Below are 27,640 nucleotides of genomic sequence, written 5' to 3'. Positions count from 1 at the left end.
CAAATTGTGCTGGGACAAGTGCTGCGGTGCCAGGGTGGAGGGTGCATATATGCAACAGTGGGTTGCAAAAAGACAATCTGAAGTTGGTGGGTCGCCTTACTAAAAAGTTTGGAAACCACTTCAATGAAGGATTATTTAAAAAAAAAAAATATCCCAATAATACATTTGCTTTTTGCTCCAGGTGAATAATTTGATTTGCTGCGGAATGGTGACTCCTTATATAATATTCTCTGAAATATTTATGATGAAACATTTTTATTCATCTAGCAGAAGCTGCATTAAAAAGAATGCTGAGATGTTGATTTAAACCCAGGAAAAATAAAGACCATTCAGGCATAAATATAAATCTTCCACAACTTTTCATACTGGGGGACTGTGAGGTAAAAAATAAGTTGTCATCATCTATCCCCCACACCACTCCCTGATGATGATTAATTAATAAATAATAATTTTGTAGTTGTTCCATATAGCACTGTTCATATTTTTAGGCCAGGGCTCGTGCCCACCTGTTTGTTCAGCAAAGCAACAGCACACGCTTGTGGGGTGTCAAATAATAATGAAATACCCCAAAAGGCTTTAGAAACTTAATCTGATTTACAATCTATACCCAGGTATCACTCCACCCTCCAGTGAAATGCAGCTTTCTCTGGAATGAAACACAGCAGCCCACAAGAACTCTATGTAGCAATTCAGGACAAGAAATGAAGGATCACATATTGAATTGAAATTGCAGAGGATATTTCGCTGGGCAGGATGTAATTACCTGAATTGGAATGTGGCCAAGAGACCAGGATTCCCTTATATTCCTGTGAGACCCAGCATTTTCCCTTGCTGATGTTTTATACAAGCTTTTTTGTTTGTTTTGATCTGGGTTGATTCATTTTTGATATGTAGCACCACCTGTGATGCTCCCCAGGAGTACCTAGGGTTGTGAGGCACCTCACCACTACCTGCCCTCAACGTGAAGATGTCTTGTCTGTGCTGGCTGTGGATCAGCTCCCTGAAACCAAACGCCGGTGGCAGCACAAGCGCTGCCTTCCACGGCTCTGCAGGCCTCGCTCACTCTATCCAGGGTAAAGAATGGGACACACAAATCCCTGAGCCCTCTCCAACTGTTCCATATAGTATCCAGCTTGTTTCCACTGAACACTCACAGAAATACCAGGCCTGCTGTCCCTAAAGGAACAATATACACCAGCTGGTAAAAATCAGCTTAGGACTAGCACTTTACTTAACACCACAGCACTGTGATATATTTGTAGTGAAAACAAGAATAAGTTTATTATCAAAGACTACAGCTTCAGGAGATAGTGAGTGAGGATACTGGACACAAATGGAGACATATAAAACAAAATCATAACGTTTTCTAGAGACTAAACTTAACTAACAGGTTAACCTCCCGTCTAAAGATGTTTATCCCACCCAAAGTCCACCTTTTTTTCCATGAACACAAATGTACTGTCCATTTACATCCTAGGTGTAGGATATCAGGGTGTCATCTTTGCCTTCTAGAAATACCCGCAAAGTTCATTACCTGTAGTCTTTGGCGGAATAGCTCTCGGTGGCTTGTTTTTTGTATGTGCTTCTTCCCTGTTAACTGCACATCACTTTGTTCACGTCTGACTTTGTATGGAAATGGGCATCCATTTTGTTAACTTACAATACTTGATATACATGCTGACAGAGAGAGACACGTTTCTTGCCTCCTGTTTAGAGGAAAACCTGTTTTTCACCTTTGCGGGTTACTAATACATTGATAAAGACTTTTAAAATATATTTTCAGTGTATATACTGAAAATATATAGTATCTGTATATACAGTTACATAGTATCTGTATATACATTTCACAACAATATGAATGACCAAAGTGACACTGGCTTTCATTTGAGACCTCACAACATTCTTTGGTGAATTAGAATGTACACACCAGACTCATGAGAGTTCTGTAATTCCTCTACGCCCCCTTTCCAGTTGGCATTAAGAGGTTCTTAGGTCACACCATCTGTCCAGCTCTTCTTCCCTTTCTAGCTCTTCTGTGTACATTGATTCTCTCTGTGTTAACATTTCATTTAGAAATCATCCCCAAAAGATACTGTTATAGTTACTAGATGATACTGTCAGTCGTTTGGTATCATTCCCATTTCTTGCTTTAGAAGCGTTTGGTTGTAGCACGCTTTGGGCTTGTCGTCACTAGTATGTTAGCTTGTGTTAGAGAACGATCTTGATGAGTCGTGTTAATGAACATGATGTCAAACATGACTGTCATGGGGTAGTCTGCCTCCTTAAGGGAAGTGATACCTAAGGGTCAGCCCATCCCATCACATAGTGTGGCCCATTAAGGTTTTTGAAAAATCAGATGTATATACAAGAACCTAGCAGATATTGGTGCAGAGGAAGCGGTCCCAGGAGTAAGTATTTGGGTAGAAATCCTGTCACTGTTTCATTAAAGGCCTGAGACCAAGAGCCTTGCAGAGTGGGCAGGACAAGGGTCCCCTCTTACCCAGCGAACTGGGAATGGGCTTGAAGAAGGGGATCAGCATAAATCCTGCCTTTCTTTTGGAAAGCCATATGTAAAAAGACCAGTTTTAGGTATCTGTGATCTTAAACTTTCTCAAACCAATATAACTACTATTAGGAAAGGAAAACAAACAAAAAAACCCAAAGTCCATGAACAAGTGCAAACAGTGAAACCAGTTACAAGACAGAAACTCCCTACTGTTGCCTGGCTCCTCGTTCCCTGTTTTCCTTTCCCTTCTTTCTCTGTTTGCCACACACTTGGCATTGAGGGTTGGGGGTGGAGTCATCCACAGGGGAAGAGGTTAATATGGAGGGCTGCCCTGCCCAGCCACTCATGAAGCCCAATTGCATAGACCACGCAGCCATGGAGTTTTCCAAGCTGCTTTTGGACTGCAGCACGGGGTGCCGACACGGGACTCAGGTCATGGTGTGGATGAAGGAGCAGGAGCCAGTACTCTTGTGGCCATTAGTGATATGAGCCACTCAAACTTTCTGCTGAGCTCTGTTTTCCTCCCTTAGCCACCATTCCTGTTCTAGGAATTGCAAAGCAAGTGCCTGCTCCCTCACCATGCCTTTCCTTTGTCTTTGGTACCAAACCTACTTGTTAGCCCTGTCCAAAGTGTCAACCATAAGTTCCTTATGGAAATGCTTCCTATTGGAATGGTTCATGAAGGTACATTGGTCCAGGCCTCTGGGTGTCTGTGAAGGTACTGCAGCAAGTAGAGGTTGAGGAGCCTGGAGCAGGACAAGACCCAGAGGGTTTTTGTTTCAAATAGCTCAGTGCAGGAGCACAGAAAAAATCCTTGTGGGATTTCAAGGCGATAAACTGTTACTTTTCCAAGCTGAACTTGAATATATTATGAAAGGGATGCTTCAGATCACAGAAGCACAGACAGCCTGGACACAGCCTGATTAGCTACAGAGAAAGAAGTGCAGAGACAATGGTAAGTTAAAAATTCAAAGCTGTTTTTGTTTTCTAAAAATTGCAGAACTACTTGGGTTGGGTGGGGGGTTGAGAGGTGCCATGAGTGGCTATGATACAGAAGCTTTTTCTATCATTTCAGGCCTTCCACATTTTGGAGGACATAACAGTTCTCGTGTGGAGCCCGACTGACAAAGGGAGATGTTATTCCAAACTGCTGGTGGGAAACCTGTAGTTTTATGCAACCGAAGTATTCAAACATATGGACAGTACATCTATGAGTGAAGGAAGTTGGTGAGCTGCTGAGATGGCCCTGGCAAATTTTCCCTTTCCCAAAATGTGACTACCTAGCTGGAGTTCCTGCTTCAGGAAAAGTTTGCAGCTATCAGTACCCGGGATTGGGTCAGAATTCATGAGAGAATCAACAAGATGCTGTCTTAGCATCCACACGGCTTAGCTTGTTATGGCTGCATGCAAACATACAGAACTCCACTGCCATCCCCTTTGTCCCCCAGCCCCTGCCACACTTCTGGACAAAATTTCAAACCCCAGTTGAATTTGGCAAAAATGATTTGTCACCTATGGACTTCATGAGCCACCTTTAACTGCACTGGACTAAACTTGTAAAGGGAAAACATTTGCACCTCTCCCCTCCATTGCCAAGTGGCTTGTTATACCACTGAGTGGTTATAGAGTGGTGTGCTTACAGGCGTGACAATATAAGGTTATTAGTTTTAAGAAACAACAATGCTCTCGCAAAAATCTGTGCCTTCTCAAACAAAAATTTGCTTTCAAGGCACACTCACTGTTTGCATTTCCCAGTTGCCATTTTTAATGCCACATGGTGGGAAGTGGGGAGGAAGAGGAGCCAATCCAAGCCAGGATCAGAGGTGGCTTCTGTCTTTTCCATGTCTGCTCCAGGCTCTGCAGAAGGCTGTTCCTGGTGGGGGGTTCAAACAACTCCTCAGCGTATGGCCCCAAGATGTGCTGCTGTTGCTCGTGCTCCAAAGCCTCCTCTGGGACTGGTTTCAGCAACAGTCACTTCACTGTTCTCACTTGGCACCTGCTTCTGGCTCCCATCAGTCCCCATGCTGGCTTCTGGCACTTTAAAATTCAATCCAAGCCTGGGCGGCGTGTGAACCATCCATCCATGATAGGACCCTACAGCCTGAGGCCCTGCCTCAACTCTGCCCCTGCTCTCCTGCTCTCACCAGGTGGAGCCAGAGGGCCTCCCACTGTGGCTGGAGGGGCCCTGGCTGGCCCACCCAGCTGCCCCAAGCCCTGACTGGCCTGCTCATCTGAGCCACCCTGAGCCCCGGCCGACCTGCCCAAGGCGCCCCGCATGCCGGCCTGCTGGCCCAAGCCACCCTGCACACCAAGTCGGCCAGCTGGCCCACCTGAACCACCCTGAGCACTGACCTGCATGCCCACCTGCCCTAACCGTCCCAAATCCTGGCCTGCATGCCAGCCTGCCTGCCCGAGCAGCTCCAGCCCACTCGCGTGCCCGAGCTGCCCCGAGCCCTGACCTGCACTAGTTTCCCTGGCTGGTGCAAGCCCTGGCCCACCCACCTGCCTGAGCCTCCAGGACCCAACAAATTGCCTGGAGAAGCTCTGAGCCCCTCTATGGCCTGGCCATGGGGCCGTGGCAGGGAGTGTTAGTGAAGGTTTGGGGAGGCTTAGCATCCCCCAGCCTCCATTACTTGCCACCCATGACTCCAAGTTTTCTTCCTTTGAAGTGTAAAGGTCATGATTCTGCTTCTTAAAGGGTAATTACAAACCTATAGGGTAAAGTCACTTAACAAGAGCATCCATATGCCAACACATAGATTATCCCACCCAAACAACCACCGAATGACTGCCAGTTCTGACAAATAACCAGTGGCAGCCAGAGCCTGGGATATTTATGGGAAACATTAAAGTGTCAACAGTTGGGCAGAGCTATAGCTCTTTCTTCCCCATCACTCCAATGTGAACTAATGTAATCTGAAACCTGTGAACATCAAGGTCTTCTGACAACAAATAGCCAAGAAGGTCTGCTGTCCTGTGTACACCTGAGACAGGCTGCATTGTGTAGACTGGTTTTCTCTTACTTTTTAATAAAACTTTACAGAGGGATAAGAATGAGGAATGAAATTAGTGGCTGCAATTCTTGAATAGTGTTTTTAAAACTTTCATCTAACTTTGCTTTTGTTACTTGAAAAACTGAAATGCATCTGCTTTAAAAGCACAGCTATGACTTCGCTGGTGTGCATTATTTAATTTAGAACTTTGAATCAGTAATATGGTCAATGGCACAATTAAACCAAATCAATGATTCCAGCATGTGTGCTCTAGCAGTGAGGATGTATTGCGATGAGCAACAGTGGGCCTAATTATTCTTTCACACTCATGTCTATGAATCATGAGTAACTCTACTGAGGCCAGGGGGCCTACACTGGTGTAAATCTGAGGTGACAAAGAGGGAAATCAGATCCTATTTTCAAATTTGATAGGTTAAGTGGTTAGTAAGCTTGGCTGATGACTTATTTCTGGGGAAACAGAAAGGGGGTTTCAGTGCCCCTAAAAAGCCACAGATCAGAACTGGTGATGACTGTGGCCCCAAGATAACAGAGTAGGAACATCTTGGAGCCCCAGATTGGATGCTCATTCCCTTGCCATGGGTCTAGAAGGCAGAGAAGTAGTGAACCATGGGGGTCTTCTTGTGCCGACGAGGGAGGAGTGGGGAGCCTCTGACCTAGCAGTGCTCCTGACCTGTTGCAATATGCACTCTGTTTAGAAGGGAGAGTTTGGAGTATCCAGGGCTGGCCATATGTTGGAGGAGACATCACCAGAGGAAGGAAAGTTGGAAGGACCATGTTTCCCATTCCTGTTCAGTGGCTGCATGCATTTTCAATTGCCTCATATCAGCTTCAAAGAAAGGACTAGTTTTTAAACCTGGATATTTTTCAAGACTTTTGGAACAGTAGTTTAGTCCTGGAAACCCTCAGAAAAAATTATATGCATCCCCTCCTACTGTGGGGTTGCTAGGGAAACCATGAAAGGATCCAAAGTACTTCCCAGATTCTTCCTGTGCTAAGCCTTGTGTGGCAATACCTATTGTTGGGCATCATGGAGAGCATTATAAGAGCCTTGAACCGTTTTCATTTGGTAGCACTCAGATGTAGCCATTGGAGCTGTCCCCAAGGCTGGAATTTGTGCCACGGTATAAAGAGTTTTTGATGACCACTAGTTTGCACTATCATATAGCTTCACCAGCATATTTACAGTCCTTTGTACTCAGTGCAAGCTGCAAGTATACCTTTCACCTTGTCAACTATTTTAAAGGGTTTAGAGCCCAAACTTGATTTGGGAGGCAGGCTTTGGGGTTTGCAGTCTTAAGGATGAGGCAACATTGTTTAGTTTTAAGAAATGTTAAGAGGCCTTGTTAATATGAAGAGAACCGAAATGGTGATGTCTCAGACTTGTTGTGTGCTACTGGAGATTGAGTGTCCTGCATTGTATTGCTTGTATTGTTCTGAAGTATGCTCCATTAAATAACTGCTATCCCTCCTGGGACCATCATGAAAACTACTGGAGACATTCACCTCTCATGAGGCTACCCCAATGAGCAACACTTTTATATAAACACATTATGATGTATAAAAAGTGGGGATTTTGATGCAAAACACTTAGTATGTCTAAATGGTGATTTTTTTTAGATTCTGAATTCCAGTTCTTCATAGGAAAATGCCATACACTATTCTTATCTTGGTGGTTGATGGTACATCTGTTGTATCTCCTATTTACCATCCTTCTGTACAGAGTTGGTAAAAAGCATCGCAGACATTTCTGGTAGCGTCAGTAACATATTTTATTATATGTCTGCTATTAGCAGCCTTTGAGCCTGATCCTCTGTGCCTTGCACTTTGTGGACTCATTTACACCTGTGAGAATTAGGTGTAAAATCAGGGCCTTGTTGAGAGAAAGAATGTCAGAGGGTATTATCTTCCCATGACATCTATGAGGCAGAAACAAGGTAAACTGAAGTCCTACTAATGAATCTGTTATATTTTAGAATTGTCACTTCTTCAGAGGATTCCATGCTCTGAAAAGGGATTCTGGCAGGTTGGACAATATTGTTGGACTGGAGAGTATATGAGAAAAAATCGTATTTTGATAATGGTATGATAAGCACATTTATTACATGTAATAATAATGCATCCAGCTATGGGGCAGTATTACTCACTTGTCCAGCACCTTAGTGTGAAAGTAAAAAGCTAACTGGCCCAGAGAGACAAATCATAAGGCATCTGCATTGAGTACAACCAAATAAGCTGGAAAGCGTGAATGGAAGTAAGTTAAAAGTGATAGTTAACAACCACCTAAGGGATTAGCCTACTGCTGCTTCAAAGGAAAGATAAATATTTTAGTTTCAACTGGTCAAATTGTCTAAAGGAAGAAGGGGGGTTAGAGCCCATTGCCAAAGTTAAGAAATTAGAAAGAGGAAATATAACACAGAAGGAGACATGAGATGATGAAGCAGGAGGCTTGATATTAAGAGGGGCTCTAGCATTTTCTCCTCCTACGCGTCAGAGGAAGATAGGAAGAGGTTGGGGAGAGTAGTACCCTAGAAGTATAAGCCCTTCTGTCTTCAGTTCTACATTGCTTGTACCTATCAAATCCATCAAAAGCTCTAGTGTAGACAAAACTTTACTGGCAAAAAAGTGCATAGTTATAACTGCATAGTAAAAGTGCATGGTATAACTGCATCTACGTGAGGAGTAGAGCTGGTCGGGAATTTTTTGCTGGAATTTTCTTCTTATTATTTTTGATGGAAATTGCAGTTCCCACAAAATCAAAATTTTACCTGGAAAATTTCAGTTTTTATAATTTATTTATTTAATTTTTTTTTGCCAGGAAAACCAATAATGAAATATTTTGGTTCAGGTGAGTTCAACATTAAACAACATTTTCTATTGCATTGTGCTGCCTCATTGGAGTGGTAGTTGGGCCCCCATGGTCTCTTGTATGCCAGGCTTCTTGGTCAGACTACATGTCCAGTAATGATCTCTCCTCTGGCCAAACTGTGTGGTGCACCATGGCAGATACAGTCCAGCCAGGGACCCTGACCCATAGGGGATAATGAGGTATCAGGCTGCCAAACTACAGCTCTTTTGAGGCAATACAGCACCATAAGGAAATGCAACTGAATGTTGAATTGACTTGAAATGAAATATTTTAGGTCAGTTCAACAAACTGAAATGAAACATTTTGATACAGGGGATATTGTTTGAAATATTTCATTTCAATTGAAATTGTCAAAACAAACTGTTTCACCATTTCCAAATTGAAATTTCAATATTTCAAGGAGTCATCCCAGTTGGAGATGAAATCAAATGTTGAAATATTGGAATTTTCTGCAGGATGGAAATTCCAATTTTTGTTCAGTTATACTGGTAAAGCTTTTGAGTATAAACAAGGCCTTTGATTTATTTTGAGCTAAAGTCACTGCAGTACATATGTGAGGAAATATAACCTTCTGATCTCTTAGAGAGGGAGATGAGGAGCAAAACAGATGACCAGTGCAGAATGAACTGGATTGCCCCTTGAGTGTACATTATGTGCTACCCTTGAGAGGTCAACAGAAATGGTCCCTAAGTTCTTTTGGCTACACTGTGGTACCCTATTCACAGTGATCAGTATCTTACTCCACATGTATTCCCATTGACTTCATGGTATAATATACCATTCAATGTTTACCTCAATGTTTATGAATAGTAATTGGAGTGGGGAAATGTTGCAAAGGAAGGCTTCTGAACTTTATTTTGACTAAAAATATAGATTCTCTTCAACATTATTGGCAAACTTTATTTGCAAGTACATGTGTCTTTTCAGAAAGAGCAAGTTTCCTGAATACTCTACAAGATATGTGTATATTCAGAAACTCCCCTCTCAGTCCTGAAGAATTCAGTCCTGAAGTCTTTTCATAATGAACAAGTTTGTAAAATATCAAATCTCTGATGGAAAAGGAACCAAATTCTTCAAATAAACTGTATATTCTAAGTTGTCTGACGAGTACCAGTTCTATTTGCAGTATAAAATAACTGTCAGCTTGACAATTTTACTGTAGACTTTCTGATTTGAACTGGCTGATGGCAGCACTTCTTTAACAGATTGCATTTTTGGCTTTCCACTGTTTTTAAAGAGGAATGAGGGAATTTAACCTGACTTTAAAACATAACCCCAATTACTGTTTTTAATTAACTTATCAAATGAAAGCTGACTTGTAAAATAAAATTAACCTCAGGCTGCTGGTTTTTTTTAAATCACTGATTAAATGAAAGTAAGTGACTGTTGGGCAAATTGTACCTCAGGCTCACATGTTAAGAATTTTTAAATGACCAGTTGAATGAAAATGGACTTGACAAATTTTATTTACATTAACGTTACTAATTTTAACTGGCTGATCAGATCTGACAAAAATTGTTAGTTTGTTTTGACTGAATAATAGAACAAAAACTGACTTTTAAAAAAAACCACACAAATAGCTCATTAGTATTGTATTAAAGGACTGTAGTGAGGCAGGGTGGCCTCCTGAGGACCCGGAGTGGGAGGGCCCCCGCACTAAGCCCTGGTGGGTGGAACCAGGGCCTAGTTGCCCGTCCCCCAGGATGTGGGTGGGAGAGGCAGGAAGTATAAAAGGTGGCCCAGAAAACTCAGTAGGGAGGCAACCATCGGAGAGACCAGACGCCTGCTGTGGCCTCCCAAGCTGGGAAACGGTGGAGGGTGCCTAGGGAGCAGAGGACTGGCCTGGTCCACCGGGGCCGCTAGCTGATTCAGACCTGGAGGAAGCAGAAAACTGGCCTGGACCGCTCAGACCGTCATCGGACCTGACCAATGAGAAGATGACTGGCCCAGACCACCGATGGACCAGACAACCGATGGACCAGCAACAGGTACACCAAGAAGGGGAGTGTGGAAGTGGCCCACGGGTAGCAGACCCCTGTCTGGCCGCAACACTGACAGAGGGTGAGTCAGCATGTTGTGGCATGGATCCCAGCTGACCCAGTGACAAAGCACTTTCTCACTACTAGGACCCTGGGCGGGGATGCAGTGGAGTGGATGGGCCTGCATCCTCCCTGCCACCCTAATCTGGGGGTGGCAGTCTCCCCTTCCCTAGGCCAGAAGCCTGAGCCTCAGACTCTTTGCTGCCCCGCCTTGATCCAGGGCCTGGGCTAATTGACTGTTCATTTGCTGCTCAGCCTGCACACAGCCTGAGCCTCAGACTTTTTGTTGCCCTTCCTTGATCACTGTATCAGAAGTGTTCAGAGAACTCAGGTCTCCTAACTGCCAATCCAGTGTTTTAACCTCAGTATCATCCCCTCCATCCAAAGTGATGAGCTTTTATTTTTCTAAATTGGTTTTCCTCTAAAGGGAGATATAACATACGTTTAACCCTCCTTGTTAACAAAACTGTGTTTGTCTTTATCCATTTCTTGGGCTTGACATCGTACGACATTGGGATGACAGAAGTGTTGGCACATCACTGTTAATGGAATGTAATCCGATGTGGCAACAATTCAGCTAGGCTGGAGGTGTCATTCCAATACTGTGTCAGAATTTAGTAAAAACTAAGCTATTGTGAAAAATAAAAGTGGATTCAATAGAAGGGACGGGATGGCTCTGGGGACTGGTAATGGGATACAGAGCCTTTCACCTCTAGGTCACTGCTTTCACTTCAGCTCAGATCAGTCACAGTAAAAGCTGTTACTAGGACTGTTCAATGGACAATGTGAAATCAATTTGGAGGTCTCAAACCTATTCCCCCAATGTACCTATATCATTAAAGCCACCTCCACAAGTGATACTACTTGGTATTGCTATGAGCTCTAGTCTGTAGAGGTTCTTGTATGGCACTCATACCATAGTATCTGAGCACATGAAGCAGCATGACTAACATCAGTCACGTGTTTGCTCTCTCTTCCTCTCCCCAGGGGGAAGACATGTGTGCAGTAGAGTGTTTTATTTGGGAATTATTTTTTTAAAATATATGTCTACATGTTGCTATATCTCTTTTGTATGCATTGCTTTTTCAGAAGAGATGCTGAGGACTGAATGGTCACATAGACTGGAAATATTCTCTCAAGCTAGTGGTTGCAGGGTAATGCAAACAACTGTCTGGTGCCTATGTTGCATTTAGTTTATTAATAAATAAAAGGCTGCAGTGTCAACGTCTGTTAGGCCATCACCGGGCACAATTCTATATTCATGTATACAACAAAGGCTATACTGTAGTTTTAAAAGCATTTTTATGCTTTTAAGCATCATGGGTCTGATTCTCTTCTCATGTAGACTAGTTTTATGCCTAAAAACTTCCATTGACTTCACTAGAGTTACTCCTGATTTACAACAGTGTAAATGAGAAAAGAATCACTTATTTCATGTGGTTATTAGAGTAATTAGTAAGTGGAAACAGACCCTAAAAGTTAAAAGTATAAGCTATTTTTGTAAAATGTTTACTTACAACTTTCTGTTGAGCAGTCTGTATGCAATTTGTGTTACTGCTTGTTAGCCATGCATAGCAGGTATTTCATTATCCAAAACCACCATGTAGCATCATTTTAATGTATGCCTACTGTATTTACATATTGCTCATCTTAAAACATTTTCTTCATATTCACTAGTACGTATTCAATACTATATAATACAATAGTATTTGTCAATTCTGTAGTGGCTTCCATTTAAGTCTCCGAATATGTTTTAAAACAATAAAGAATTAATTCCTGTGAGAAGTGTTATTATCTACATTTTACAGACCACAAAACTAAACTACAGGGCGTGTTTGCCCCTAGCTACGCTCTAGTCTATATTTAAGTCTGGGCTCCACTTTTTCAGTTATTCAGGACTTTGTCCAATGAATTCTTTACTGGACTTTTCCATGATCTCAGCACAGAGGTGAATTTTTTTAGACTGTGTAAACAAAATTGATTGAGCTGTTTTTTGAGTTGAGTTGAGTTTGAAAAAATTCAAACTAAACCTATGAATTCAGGTGAGCTACATCCACTGAGGATTTGACCCCATGAGTTTCAGTTAGAACGTTTACACTGGACTAACTTAATGATAACTAAAGCTAGAACATTCAAACTTGGCTTTTTTTGTTTGAAAATGTCACTAACATCTTAAAACTTGACCAACTGCAAAGAACCTCTGTGGAGGCTCAAATATATGAGTGTTATTTAATAAATGATATAAAATGTTATAAAAGACTGTATTTCAAGACCTATCCATAAGCATAATTAAGACTGTTCTTTTAACATTTACTTTGCATTTGCTTAGGTTGGAGTGCTTGATTGCTCAATCTTTACCTCCCATTAAGAGTAGTTTGTTGCATATAGTATAGGTTGGTAAGCTGAATCCTACACCACAAAGCGTAATAACTAAGTTCAAGAGTATAACAGAATGATATGACATCTTTACAGAGTTAAATAATCAGTTAAATAAAATAATGACATGGTCCATAAACTATAGCAGCAGAAGAAAATACAGCGTATCAAGCAAGAAAAGATACATTTTCAGCTTTTGTTTGAAATAAATCAGTGTGATAAAGTCATTGAGGCAGAGAGATAAAAGAAGGTTGTTCCAGATGGCAGGAGCTGCAGAAGACCAGGAATGGCAAGATTGCGTAGAGGGAAATGGGAAGGCCATTGCTACATGAACAGAGAGGTTCAAGTGTGGGAGTAGAAGGTGACAAAGTCTGTAAGATAGGATGGAAAAAGTCCACTGAAGGTTGCCCACACAAGGAGGGCAATTTTGACTTGGATCCTGAAATGAATGGGGTGGCAATAGAGTTGATTGGGAATAGAGTTGACATGCTCATTCTTTCATGCTTCTTTCATCTTTCTTTCTCACATGTATGTGTGGGAACACAGTAAGAAGCATGCTGGAGTAGAGGGGGGCGATAGGAAGGGAGTTTCAGTAGTCTAGGTAAGAGGAAATTAAAACAAAGGTGAGAATTTCATCAGAAATAAAATCATGACACAGTGATATGTATGGATAATACTATGGAGGTGATAGCAAATTATCAGATGCAGGAGATGTAATATAATTCTTCTACATTCCAGACAAAACAGCTGTTTTAATACTTCTAATATGACATAGACAAAGTCAAACATTATTACTTTGACCTTGGCTATTTTGTGAGTTGTGAGAGTAAAACATCAGCAAGTGTTTGTGTCCTGATGGTATTTGGGTTATGAGAGCTTATTTCAAAGTATTCATTGTGTGGTTAATCATGAATATTCATGACTTGTTTGTTTAATTTTTGAGGTAAACATTAGTAATATTATTCCAGCTTAATTACAGTAGTTAATATGTAAAGAAGCTTAGTCTTAAAAAAAAAAAGTCATACAACTTATGAAACTGGATGACTGTGCTCCAAAATCTAAAAATAACAAAAATGTGAAATGCTCATACTTCTACTTTCTAGACCAAGAGCAAAAACCACTTAAAAGACACACATTTTGTACTCAAAGGATATAATAGCACTGTTTTTTCCTCTGACTCTATAGCTTGGTTCTTTATTTACTAGCAAGTTAACACAGCATTTCTTACGGCCAGAGGATGCACTTGTGTTTCTTCTTACATGTTTTGTCCTATAATCCCTGCATCATTTGACTTATGTGGGGGTAGTACTGGGAAAGAGGCATAGCCTTTCTTAAGGAAAAATAATGAAAATACAAATACAGATTTGGTTACCATTCTTCATGCAGTTAAAATGTTATTTGCTAAGCTGTAGCACAAATAATGGCTAGAACACAGGAAATATTTAACAGAATATTGATTTAAGGCTCAGCTGTTATTCATCAGAGATACTGTATTCTAATGAATTGACCTTATCCAGAGCTAAATATTTCTTAACAATACTGATTTTCAGACAATGTAGCTACTAATTTCAAACATGGCCTTTTCCTTTTCACCTTTCAGGTACTCGAATCAGGACGTTCAGTGACAGAATATGGAAGCTTCTAGCATTGGGTCAAGGTGTTACTTATGATACCATGTTACAAATAAGAATCTAGTTCTCTCTGGTCTTTTACTTTTCGACTCAAGTTCAGAAAGCTAATCTTATTCAGAAAGCACTTAAGCACATACATAAATGCTCTGCTGAATAAGGATGGATTTAAGCATGTGCTTGGCCAAATTAGGGCCTTGCAAAACAGAAAACTAAGCTATTGCGTATTTCTCTATACTTCATTTTCTTATCTTTTGTCTACTTTCTTCCTCTGGTGCTCATTTTCAAAGCTTTATTGGTCACTGTTAAGGGTTAAGGTATTTTGTGCCAGATTTTAAAAGGTATTGAGGAGCTCAAAGATGAAGACAGGTGCCTAACTCCTATTGACTGACTTACTCCTCTCATGCCTCTTTGTTTCATGAAGAACATAGGGCTTTCACCACTGCCTTCTATCTTTGAAAGTCTCTTGCTGCAATCTTAGCTTCTTTCCATGTTATTCTGATGTCCTTCACTTCTGCTTCTGTAGTGCGTTTCCATGTAGTCTGGGTCTATCTCATCACCTCTTACCCTGGGGATGTCTGTCTTATTATAGTTTGGGTCTTTCCTCCATGTGTGTCCTAGCCATCTCCATTCTTGTTACATAATTTCCTGTCCTGTCAGTTTCTGTTTTGTCCTTCTCCAAAGCTCTTTGTTTGTAATTTTTTTTCTAGCCATCTGATACCGAGGAGTTGTCTGAGGCAGCTGTTTTTGAAGACTTGGAGCTTGGATAGTAGGGGCTTGATAAGTCTACAGGTTTCAGAGCTATATAATCAGACAGACTTTAGAGTGGTGTTAAATATCCAAAGTTTAGTTCTCCGTATTGCGTTACAGTTATGAAGAAATGTCTGGCTTTCACTCTGCTAGGTTTAACAGCTTTGTCTGTTCCACCTGTTTTACTTACGATACTTCCAAAGTTTGTGAAGTGTCAGACGTCTTCTCCATCAGTCCCAGAAGGTTTGGTATTTCTTGTTGCATGTTGATTCTCATGGTTTTAGTTTTCTCTGTGTTGATTTTCAATCCTACTAACTACATCTAGATCTGGAGTTCATGTGTTTTAGCTTGAATATCTCTGTTGGTATGGGGCAGCAGGTTGATGTCATCTGTAAAACTGAGGTCTTCTAACTTGTGTATGAGAGTCCATTGTATACCCCTGGGTTGTTCTGGGGTCTTATTACCCAGTCCAATACCAGTAGAAAGAGCCTGGATGATATAAGGCATCCTTGTCTGACACAAATAATAAGCACTGATGGCTTAGTCAGTTTGTTGTTATGTATTTCTTGGCATGTCATATTTTCATAGACACTCTGAATGATGTTTGCAAATTTCTGAGGGACTCCATTAGTGGAGTAGCAACTTCCACAAGACCTCTATTCACAGCATCAAAGACTTTTTGAAAATTTATGAAATTCATGTCAACAGTGACTGCCGTTTGAGTGACATTTCTATGATGATACATAAGGTTGCCATTTGATTTATGCATGATTTCTTCTATCTGAACTCTTCCTGTTCCTTCCATAGCCTCTACTGTTTTTTTAATTCTTTCTAGGATAATGTGTGTACAAACTTTACTTGGGATGGACAACAATTGAATTCCCTTCCAGTTTTTGCACTAACTGAGGTCTCCCATTGAAATCAACAAAATATTTGAAAATCCCACTAGGTGCCTATCTGCATCTTTATGTACCAAAATACCTTTAAAAATTTGTCCCTTTGGGTCTAGTAACATCACATGCTCGAGAAGTTACATTGGCTGGACTGTAACAGTTCACAACTTCATTTGTACAGTAATGGAGACTTAAAATGCCCAATTGATTGCTCCAGCAAAAGAGGAGAGTTAGCAACACAGATGCCACCAGATATATGCAGCTGTGGGCAGGGGCTAAAGTAAGAAAAGAGTAGAGAATATTACCACCTACTTGGTAAAGCAGGCATGTTCCCCTTCGCCTCCCAGATTTGGGCTCTCCCTTCTTCCGTCACTGGTTGGTGAAGCAAGGACACACTAGCCAGGTGAATCTACAGTAGGTGCAGCAGAAGGATCTGATGCATTATTGGGAGTTTCTGGGGTTCCAGCTTTTCAGCAGCATCTGACAGGAGAAGAAGAGGTGTCCCCTATCTGCCTCTTCTACATGAAGGCCTTACCTCTCACTAGCTCCTCCAGGGGAAGAGGGGAAATGGAGGACCCACCCCTCATTGCCAAATTCAGATAAATAATAATGGGCATATGACTGGATTTGCATACTTTAATCTTTGGCTTGTTTTATGAAGTTATCTCAGCTATAAAAGGGTTTTTTATACCTACTCCGCTGTGGCTTTGCTTTTTTTTTTTTTGAGCCCTGAAATGTGTATTTTAATTAGCCATAAAAAGGAAACTCGAAGTAACAGAAATATAAACTCTATTGGAGCATAAATGTGAATCTAGAAATATTTGTGGAGTAAAATAATGCTTTGGAAAAAAAATATTCCCCAGTGGCATTTACAAATGTCAAACAGATTGATAGGGTTTCTGTATGTCTATTTATATCTGCTCAGGGTTAAGTTAGATTTTAACAAGTTCATTGTATGTTTCTTTTTGCAGCTATTTCTTGGTGAATTTCATCTTGTTCAATAAGAATCATAGCAGAAAAACAAATGTAAAATCCACTTCCATAGAAACCTCTGTAAAACCAACGTCTCACCATGCATAATGGACTAACCCTAGGGATACTGGACTAGCAACAAATGCCAGAGAATTAGGTCGCTTTTAGCAGATTAATAAAAATGCTTACTCTTCTGAGGTTCTCAGAAAGTAATTGAGCCTCACAGTTAGAAATTTACATATTGTACTTATATGGCCCCCATTACTGAAGTATTTGAGAACCTAACATATATATATATATACTGTGTGGGGTAGCCTAATTATTCCCATTTTGCAGACAGGAAACTTGAGGCAGAGAGAGTTGCCCAAAGTCACATAGGAAGTCTGTGGCCAAGCAGGGAATTTATCCTTGGTCTCTTTAGTCTCAGTTTAGTGCCCTAACTTCTAGACCATCTTCCGTACTGAGCATTGTAAAGATGAGTCGCATGACTCATGTGCCTCATCAAGTCTCTGTAGTGAGTTGTTATGGAGCCAAAAATAGAACACTGGAGTTCTGTCTCTCAGTCTTGTGCTCTAACCACTGCATTAGAAACACTCTTTCCCCTTTAAGAAAGAGCTGTATAATAAATAATCCAATAGATTCCACCTACTATTACTTGTAATTTGTCAGAAACCCCAGTGATGAAGTGGGATTGTTAGTATTGTTGACAATAATAGGTCACTCACGCATATCTTGACAAGCCAAAGATTAAGGCAAAGCAAATAATCTTCCAGATAGAAATAGGAAAAAAAGTATCCCACCAAAAGGAAAAAGCAACAACAATTATCTTATCAGGTTTAATTAGTTTCTTTATGGCTGATTGTGTGGGGGAGATTTTTTTTGCCTACGGCCCCTGAAATCCAAGGAATGACTTCAATAAGAATAGACACATTTGTAAAGTTAAGAAAATGCATGTGCTTAAAAAGACTACACACACAGAGGCATTGTCTCCCATTGGACTACAGGCGCATCAAGATGAACTTTTTGAAAACACACGTCGAGAAGACTTTTTCCTTAATGCACTTTGCCTGTTTGTAAAAGGACACAACAGATTTGTAATTGATTATTCATGAGACATTATACTTTAGGCTGGTGACAGTGACCCCTTGTGATGGAAAAGGAGCCACAGAGATTTGTGTTTTATTAATAATCAAACTCAAAATAATAGATTTGTATAAAAAAATCGATCTCTTCCCTGGTGTTTAAATGAGGATTCCAGCCAAATCTCACCCGTGTGATCTAGGTAATTCTGAAGGGCTTGATTAGGATTATATTTACCAGTAATTATGAGAGTCTTACTGGTAAATTGCACCTCCCTGAGCCAGCAGTCTTCTGTCCCTCCCCACTCTGGGGGAGTTCACTGTTAGGGGCAGACAAACAGGGCTCCATTGCTTAGTTCTTTTTGGGAGTTCAGCTAGGTTCTAAACTGCAGGTAGGATTTCATGGGAGCCCCACAAACAGAGTTTGTCTTAAGGGATGCTTTCCTCCAGCTGCTCCTTCCTGGTCATCACTACTCTTTTCTGGGGCTGCTCTGGTTGACTGCAACTTTCACCATAACCACACGGTGCATCCAGATTCTGCCACTGGGGTCTTGTGCCCTGGGTAAAATATGGTATAACATAGGGCTGAATCTAGCTTGGTGCGGCTAAAGTGAATAGAAAGAACTGAGAGAATCATGAATAAAGTGTGTGGATTTGGAATCTTGACCAGCTTATTTCTAATTATTAAAAGAAACTATGAGAATTTGAAAGGAAATAATGAGATGGAGTTTCAGGGCCAAACCCATTGGATAGTCATGTGATTTAGGTGAGCCAGATTTGGCCTGTACTGTGTGTGCCAGTCTGCTGGCATAAAGTTTATATGCTATTGCTTATTGTAAATATATAGACATCTTTTATTGGATTACTAACAATAACAAAGTATTGTGAAATAAAACCGTCCATATATAGAGGCTAATTAAGAAACTGTATTACACTAACCACCATATAAGCCATAAAATATGCAGCTCATGTTTGTTTAGATTCCAAAGCAGTTCTGCTATAACTTTATAGGTGCAATTTGGCTAGAAAGGAGGTATACGAGAAGCAGATTGTTAAATGCTTTTTTACGGTTACTTACTGTTTAACAAGCTGCTTTGCGAGCTATTTCTCTAATCTGCTGAGAGAGAAGTACAAATTGGACTTGAGATGTTTCTCTAAATCATTTCATTAAATGTCAGGATACTAACTGATGGGGGGGAAAACTGCATCTTTGTTATTTCACCTGCTCCTCTACCCTATCTCTCTACGACTCAAGGAATATTTCCAACACACCTCTGAACAACATACTAACCCACAGAGACCTTCCTACCAACACTACAAAAAGAAGGATTCTGGGTGGACTCCTCCTGAACGTCGAAACAACAGACTGGACTTCTACACAGAGTGCTTCCACCGACATGCACGGGCTGAAATTGTGGAAAAGCAGCATCACTTGCCCCATAACCTCAGCCGTGCAGAACCCAATGCCATCCACAGCCTTAAAAACAACTCTGACATCATAATCAAAAAGGCGGACAAAGGAGGTGCTGTCATCATGAATAGGTCGGAATATGAACAAGAGGCTGCTAGGCAGCTCTCCAACACCACATTCTACAAGCCATTACCCTCTGATCCCACTGAGGGTTACCAAAAGAAACTACACCATTTGCTCAAGAAACTCCCTGAAAAAGCACAAGAACAAATCTGCACAGACACACCCCTGGAACTCTGACCAGGAGTATTCTATCTGCTACCCAAGATCCATAAACTGGAAATCCTGGACGCCCCATCATCTCAGGCATTGGCACCCTCACAGCAGGATTGTCTGGCTAAGTAGACTCCCTCCTCAGGCCCTATGCTACTAGCACTCCCGGCTATCTTTGAGACACCACTGACTTCCTGAGGAAACTACAATCCATCGGTGATCTTCCTGAAAACACCATCCTGGCCACTATGGATGTAGGAAGCCCTCCACACCAACATTCCACACAAAGATGGACTACAAGCCGTCAGGAACAGTATCCCCGATAATGTCACGGCAAACCTGGTGGCTGAACTTTGTGACTTTGTCCTCACCCATAACTATTTCACATTTGGGGATAATGTATACCTTCAAATCAGCGGCACTGCTATGGGTACCCACATGGCCCCACAGTATGTCAACATTTTTATGGCTGACTTAGAACAACGCTTCCTCAGCTCTCGTCCCCTAATGCCCCTACTCTACTGGCACTACATTGATGACATCTTTGTCATCTGGACCCATGGAAAAGAAGCCCTTGAGGAATTCCACCATGATTTCAACAATTTCCATCCCACCATCAACCTCAGCCTGGACCAGTCCACACAAGAGATCCACTTCCTGGACACTACGGTGCTAATAAGCGATGGTCACATAACCACCACCCTATACCGGAAACCTACTGACATCTATGCCTACCTACATGCCTCCAGCTTTCATCCAGATCACACCACACGATCCATTGTCCACAGCCAAGCTCTACAATACAACCGCATTTGTTCCAACCCCTCAGACAGAGACAAACACCTACAAGATCTCTATCAAGCGTTCTTACAACTACAGTACCCACCTGCTGAAGTGAAGAAAGAGATTGACAGAGCCAGAAGAGTACCCAGAAGTCACCTACTACAGGACAAGCCCAACAAAGAAAATAACAGAATGCCACTAGCCATCACCTTCAGCCCCCAACTAAAACCTCTCCAACGCATCATCAAGGATCTACAACCTATCCTGAAGGACGACCCATTACTCTCACAGATCTTGGGAGATAGGCCAGTCCTTGCTTACAGACAGCCCCCCAACCTGAAGCAAATACTCACCAGCAACCACACAACAAAAACACTAACCCAGGAATCTGTCCTTGCAACAAAGCCCGTTGCCAACTGTGTCCACATATCTATTCAGGGGACACCATCGTAGGGCCTAATCACATCAGCCACAATATCAGAGGCTCGTTTACCTGCACATCTACCAATGTGATATATGCCATCATGTGCCAGCAATGCCCCTCTACCATCTACATTGGCCAAACTGGACAGTCTCTACGTAAAAGAATAAATGGACACAAATTAGATGTCAAGAGTTATAACATTCAAAAACCAGTCGGTTTGGTCACTCAATTACAGACCTAAAAGTTGCAATTCTTCAACAAAAAAACTTCAAAAAAACAGACTCCAACGAGAGACTGCTGAATCGGAATTAATTTGCCAACTGGATACAATTAACTTAGGCTTGAATAAAGACTAGGAGGGGATGGGTCATTAAACAAAGTAAAACTATTTCCCCATGTTTATTCCACCCCTCTCCCCCCCACTGTTCCTTAGACATTCTTGTCAACTGCTGGAAATGGCCCACCTTGATTATCACTACAAAGGGTTCCCCCCCCGCCCCCGGCCCCGCTCTCCTCCTGGTAATAGCTCACCTTACCTGATCACTCTCATTACAGTGTGTATGGTAACACCCATTGTTTCATGTTCTCTGTGTATATAAATCTCCTCACTGTATTTTCCACCGAATGCATCCGATGAAGTGAGCTGTAGCTCATGAAAGCTTATGCTCAAATAAATTTGTTAGTCTCTAAGGTGCCACAAGTACTCCTTTTCTTTCTACCCTATTGTTGATGACCTGGTAATTTTTGTGGGTTTTGACTGAAGAGAGATAATTAGAAGGAGCTGACTATGCTTTTTTGCATAGGCTAGTGCATTCTACATCTAACTATCAGGATTCATGGTCTCCCATTTGGTCCTGGATGATTCTCTGTGCCCATGTTGGAATTCAGAGGACCCCTAAGAATGTCCTTCTTTAATGCCTTCAGCTATTTCATTCCAGGAGAAAACATAGCCTTCCTTTCCACTTTGCTCTGTGATCTGACAGATTTCACAAGCTATTGTAATTACTGTAATCATGGTTTGCCTAGGTCTACACTTGGACTGGAAACCTCCAAAGAACATGTAGGAGACACATGAACTAGTGTTGGTGGTTCAGTTGGTGACGTTTTTCCCATTGAATCAGCACTGAGCCAAGATAGCTGCTGCAGATGAAAGTCAAAGCGAAAGTCCTGATCACCTGAGGTCATTAAAGATCTCATCACAGTTTTCAGAAGAGTAGGAAGAGATAGTCTCATCTGGTCTGGACAAATTACATTTGGGTAAATACATTCTGTTTAATCAAAATTCTTCTTGCAATTTCACTAGGGTACAATACTCTGGGCTTTCTCTCCTTATGATAGTGTTGCCATGTGCTGCTAAATTGGTATCATGTTCATGAAGAAACAGCTGCTGAATAATAGTTTGTAAAGTGCTTTGGTGTCCTTTGGGATGACAGATGCTATAAAAATGTAATATTTTAAAACTGAGTGTATTCCATTCTTTATTATCAGGAAAGAGGATTGAATAAGAAAACATTCTAGCTAATTTCCTACATTTTAATGACAGTCCAGATTTCAATTTAGTGCTTCTTTCTCTCTTTTCTTAAAATGTAGGTTATTTTGACAGCAATCCTAGGTAATTTTCAAAAACATCTCAGTGGTTTAGGAGCCTAAGATTTAGGAGACTGTCAATGGGACTAAGGTTCCCGAGTCAGCTATGTCCTGATTGTCAAAGGTATTTAGGCACCTGACTCCCATTGATTTCAAATACCTAAATAGCTTTGAGGAACTGGGATTTAGGCACTTTTAAAAATTTGCCCCCTTCATCTTCAGATTTGTCATTTCTGGACCAAACTTAGCATGGTGACATATTAATAATAATAGCTATAATTATCTGTAATAATCACACAAGGGACTGAAAGCACTGTGAATATTTAGATTCAATAAAGGCCTTGTTTTCTTTCTGCGTCAACTAGCAGACCTGGGCTGGAATGGGTCAAGTGCCACCGTAAACAGGAGGCAGTGCTTTCAGCCCACTGTGCAAACTCCTGGGAGAAACTGGGGCTGAGTCATGAGAATTCCTCCGTGGACTCCTGAGGCTGTGTGATTCCTCCACACACAGCTATAACCTGGTCCAAAGTTTGCAATGTGTTCAGCTTTAGTCAGCAGGCTGGTTTTGTTTGTTTTTTGGTTTTTGGTTTTTTTAAGAGAGAGTCAAAGAAAGAAATCAAAGGAAAGGGAGTGCAAATGAACTGGAAAAGTTATAGAGTGGCTTCAAGAAAAGAGCAGAGAGCCATCCACAAATAACTATAGTGCCTTAGAATTAAGAAAATAAACTACTATTATGACATCCTTCCTTGTGCTTTCTGTCTTTATTTGTCAGCTGCTATGTGCCACAGCTTGTGATTTTGCATCAACGTCACTTACCGGTACTTTCATTTTGGTGAGTAGTCAGTGTTGAAGCAACAATTACACTGTAAGCCAGCAGTAGTTTAAAAACAGTATATGTGAATAGTCTCTTGCATTCTGTGACCCCTGAGAACTAAAAAAAAAAAAAAAAAAATTGTTTTTCTTTTTCTCAGAATCAACTACTCTGGAAATTTAAGAGGAACATTTAGACTAATTGGTAAAAAATTACAGCCTGGCAATACTTCCGGAATTTTTCCCATCCAAGAGATTTATTTTAGTAAATTTTCAGACACAATTCGTGAAATTTCTGAAAAATGTGACATTGCTATTAAAATGCAGGTGAAAAACATTTTTGTGCTGCCTCAATCTGCCTTCATTTCTTTCTTTCTTTCTTTCTTTCTTTCTTTCTTTCTTTCTTTCTTTCTTTCTTTCTTTCTTTCTTTCTTTCTTTCTTTCTTTCTTTCATACAGCCTCTAACACTCCTCCTTTTCTAACAAACTGAAAAGAAAATGTGCAGAAATATTTTTTAAAAAAACCTTAATATGTTCATCTCCCTCTTAAGTACATACACATAGAACTTAGTTATCATTCTGAAACTATTTTGACACCTACTGTCATGAGCATAATACATATTTTGATAACTGTATAGCCATATTTCTATGCTAGGAGTGTGGCCACTATAATGCATAATTGTAGGTAAAGGATTCCAATCAAGCTCAAATCATATAATAAATTGAGGGCCAAATTGTGATGGCCTGAGATGATTGGTCCTATTAGGTTCTGTGAGACTACTTGGTCAAGTAAAGAGATCACAATTTGACCCTGACTTTCATTCTCCACCCTTCTTCAAGTAGTAATGTGTATATTATAATTCAGACACAGTTTTGGGTTAGAGACAGAAGAAAATTCCCTACTTTGGAAAATCTGGCTCCAAATCTGAAATTTAGGCCCATGTTTAATTTTGATATGCTTTAGTGCACTGAGGACTCAAGCTTGTAGTCCACTCACAGACAAAACTCTGACTGAATGTAACAGTAATATTATGAGTGTTTTGCCTGTATACAGATTGTCAGTCACTAAATGAACTGATACTTTGTAAGGACTGTGTATAACATTTTGCTCTTCGGGAGTTGCAAAATAGATTGGTTGAACAGTGACTTTTCTACTGTTTTACAAAACCACTACAGCAGCAGTTTCAAACTTCATTGCACCGCGACCCCCTTCTGACAACAAAAATGACTACGTGACCCCAGGATGGGGGACCAAAGCCTGAGTCTGCCCAAGCCCTCCTGCTGCAGGTGGTGGGAGCAAAGCCAAAGCCCGAGCCCCACTGTCCCAGGCAGAGGCACCAAACCTGAAACCAGAGGGCTGAAGCCCCAGGCAGGGGGCCTATAACCTGAGCCCCACCGCCCAGGGCGGTGGGAATTGGCCTTAGACTTTGGCCCCGGGTCCCAGAAAGTCTAAACCAGCCCTGGCGACCCCATTAAAATGGAGTCACAACCCACTTTGGGTTCCCGACCCACAGTTTGAGAACCGCCGCACTAGCGGTAAGGCAGACTTCACTGGCTCTGCATTATACGACATAGGTTTTATACAACATAAGTAAGCAAGCTATTTAGATATTCTAAAGCTTATTTCTGAAACATTATGGAGACATGCTGCTCCAAGGCTAGCCAGCATCTTCACAATGAGCCACAATGCTCTTATATGTTGAACAAAATGCTGGTAGGGTGGCAGGTGGAATTCAAAGCAAGTGCTACCTGCCAACTGCCACAGGCAGTGTTGTTGTAGCCATGTTGGTCCCAGGACATTAGAGAGACAAGGTGGGTGAAGTAATATCTTTTATTGGACCAACTTCTGTTGGTGAAAGGGACAAGCTTTGGAGCTTATACAGAGCTCTTGTTCAGTTTCTTCGTCATTAACTTGGGTCAGCAGAGCTAAAGCCAGACTGCTCAGAACAAAAGGAGGTACTCCCTCGTTTTCTTCCTTATTACTCACCCTGTAAAATGACTGGATTTTTTGACCACCCAGAAAAATAAAAGAATGAAAGAAGTTAACAAACACCCACCAAAAGATCAGAAGGTTTGAAAAATATATGTATCAAATGTATAGTATGTGATTTCAGTGATGTGCAATTTGCCCGTTGGCTGAGGTCTGCTGAGCCCTCATTCACCTCTGGCAAACTCTGGATTTTAAATATTAAATTTTTTTGTTGTTTCACTATTTTAATAGAAAATAGTGTCCTGTGACTGATAAACAGGTGGGTCAATCTTAATTGACAATCCTTTATTTATTAATGTGCTGATTTCCAGACTCCTGCTACCACGTACATGTTCTGTTCTACATGGTAAAATTGGAATGATGGAATCTCACCAGATCTCAGACCCCTGAAAAGGTTATATTAATTTCACAAGGTTATATTGGGTCTGATCCTTGGCTGCGGCTCAGGAGCACACAGTGCAGATCAGGAGTAGAGCCGTGAGAATAATTGATCGTTTTGGTTCACTGACTGAACCAAATAATAATAATAATTAGTAATTAATAAATATTTTGGATGATCCAAAACATGATTTTGGTTTTCTTGGCAAAACAAAAAACAGAAAAAACAATTGTTTTGGGTCAACCAAAATGTTTTACTCAACCTGAGATGAAACAAAAAGTTTCATTTTTTTAACACGTAAAAAATAAAATGTAGGAATCTTTCCAAAGAAAACTTTGTTTCAAAAAGAAAAATCTAAATATTTTGTTTAGAAAAGGTCAAAACAAAATATTTAGACTTTTTAAAAAATCCCCCCCTCCACCTCCACCCCCCCTCTGCATTTTGGGGGGAATAAATATTAGTCTGAAAAAATCACCCAGCTCTCCTTAGGAGGGGGACTGCAAAGGTAGTGTAAAACTCACTTTTGTGCCTCCCTGAGCTGAGGCTGGTTGTGTGCTGGGTCGACGGCTTGGGCAATAACTTAGAACTTGGAAGACCTGGATTCAATTAGCTGCTCTGCCAACAGGTTTCCTGTGTGAATTGGGTAAGTCCCAATGGGAGTAAGGTGCCTGAGCAGCTAACAGTACTTCCTTCCCTCACAAGGCTGTTGTGAAGATAAATATACATTAAAGACTGTGAGCTGCTCAGATACTATGGTAATGGATGCCATATAAAATACCTAATATAGGCTAGTTTATCAGGGAAAATTAGAGAAACCTTACGGGGCTGACAGTAGCCCCAAGGGACAAATATGAGCCAGGGTTAGCAGGGCATAAAGGTGCCTTGCCTATTTCTCCTTTGCTTTGGCCACTCCCTATGCTGGCAGTAAGTAGAAAGGGAGTGCATAGGTGCTGCAATGTTGGATGTGTGTCACTGAACAGTCACCCTCTACTGGGGTAATCCATGAACTGTAATGCTGGCTTCAGGGAGCTTTGAGGGCACACAAAAGCACGGAATCTGGGCCATTTAAATCTGCACAATTGCTATACTGGATCTATATGTGTGTGACCACTTTCCAAATATTGAAGTTTTGCCACTAACAGTCTAATAGTCTGCAATCAAATCTGCCTAGTTGTACGCACATTGTTACTTAGCTGACAGCATATAATAATTATATATGTCATAATGTATTTATGTGTGTAATAATATGTAATAATTAAATATGTCAGAATCATTTACTTGATAATCATATTTATGGCCAACATTAGACAAATAAAACTGGTGTTTTGTGTTGATAGAGACCTTATATTCAATGTAAGCAGCCCAGAGAAGCTGGATGGACACTGATACCCTCTCACTGGAAAAAGAAAAACAGTCCCACTGTAGAGGAATGGTTCAAAAATATGTGAGGTTGTTATGGAACAATTAACATACCAATATGTGAAATTGACATAAGCATGATAGATATTTAGACATTTGGGATCTTTTATTCAAAGGTACAAAGTGCATTCACTTGCAAAAACTCAGAACACCTGTCCATTTGTTTTTTGAATATTAACATTTGATGGACATGCTTGGTCTGCTAAATATGTGCAATCAGAAATTTTACTCAGTTTAATAAAATCACCAGAAACCTAGGTGTTGTAATGATGCTCACTCTGTAATATGTTAACACCATGTTAGTTAGAGAGATCAGATTATTATACTCCCATATAATGTCTTTATAAACAAAAACTCACTGTTGCAATGATTATTATTTTGTTTCTGATATTTACATGTCCATCATTTTTAAACCTTTTAATACTTCCTAAATAAATTAACT

The 27,640-nt window shown here is 40.9% G+C and overlaps 1 long non-coding RNA gene across 1 annotated transcript in view; it reads left to right on the top strand.

The window, feature by feature from the left end:
* LOC141985835 (uncharacterized) overlaps positions 1 to 21,473 on the top strand; it is a 33,287-nt gene extending 11,814 nt beyond the window's left edge. The window contains exon 3 of the long non-coding RNA XR_012639032.1: positions 19,379 to 21,473. This is a non-coding gene — a long non-coding RNA (uncharacterized LOC141985835). The remainder of the gene's footprint in view (positions 1 to 19,378) is intronic.
* Positions 21,474 to 27,640: the final 6,167 nt, after the last annotated feature.

The sequence above is a fragment of the Natator depressus genome, chromosome 4, assembly GCF_965152275.1.
Source record: "Natator depressus isolate rNatDep1 chromosome 4, rNatDep2.hap1, whole genome shotgun sequence".
In the NCBI taxonomy this organism is placed as follows: domain Eukaryota; kingdom Metazoa; phylum Chordata; order Testudines; family Cheloniidae; genus Natator; species Natator depressus.
Note: the sequence above shows the minus strand (reverse complement) of the source record. Positions and strands in the feature narration are given on the sequence as shown.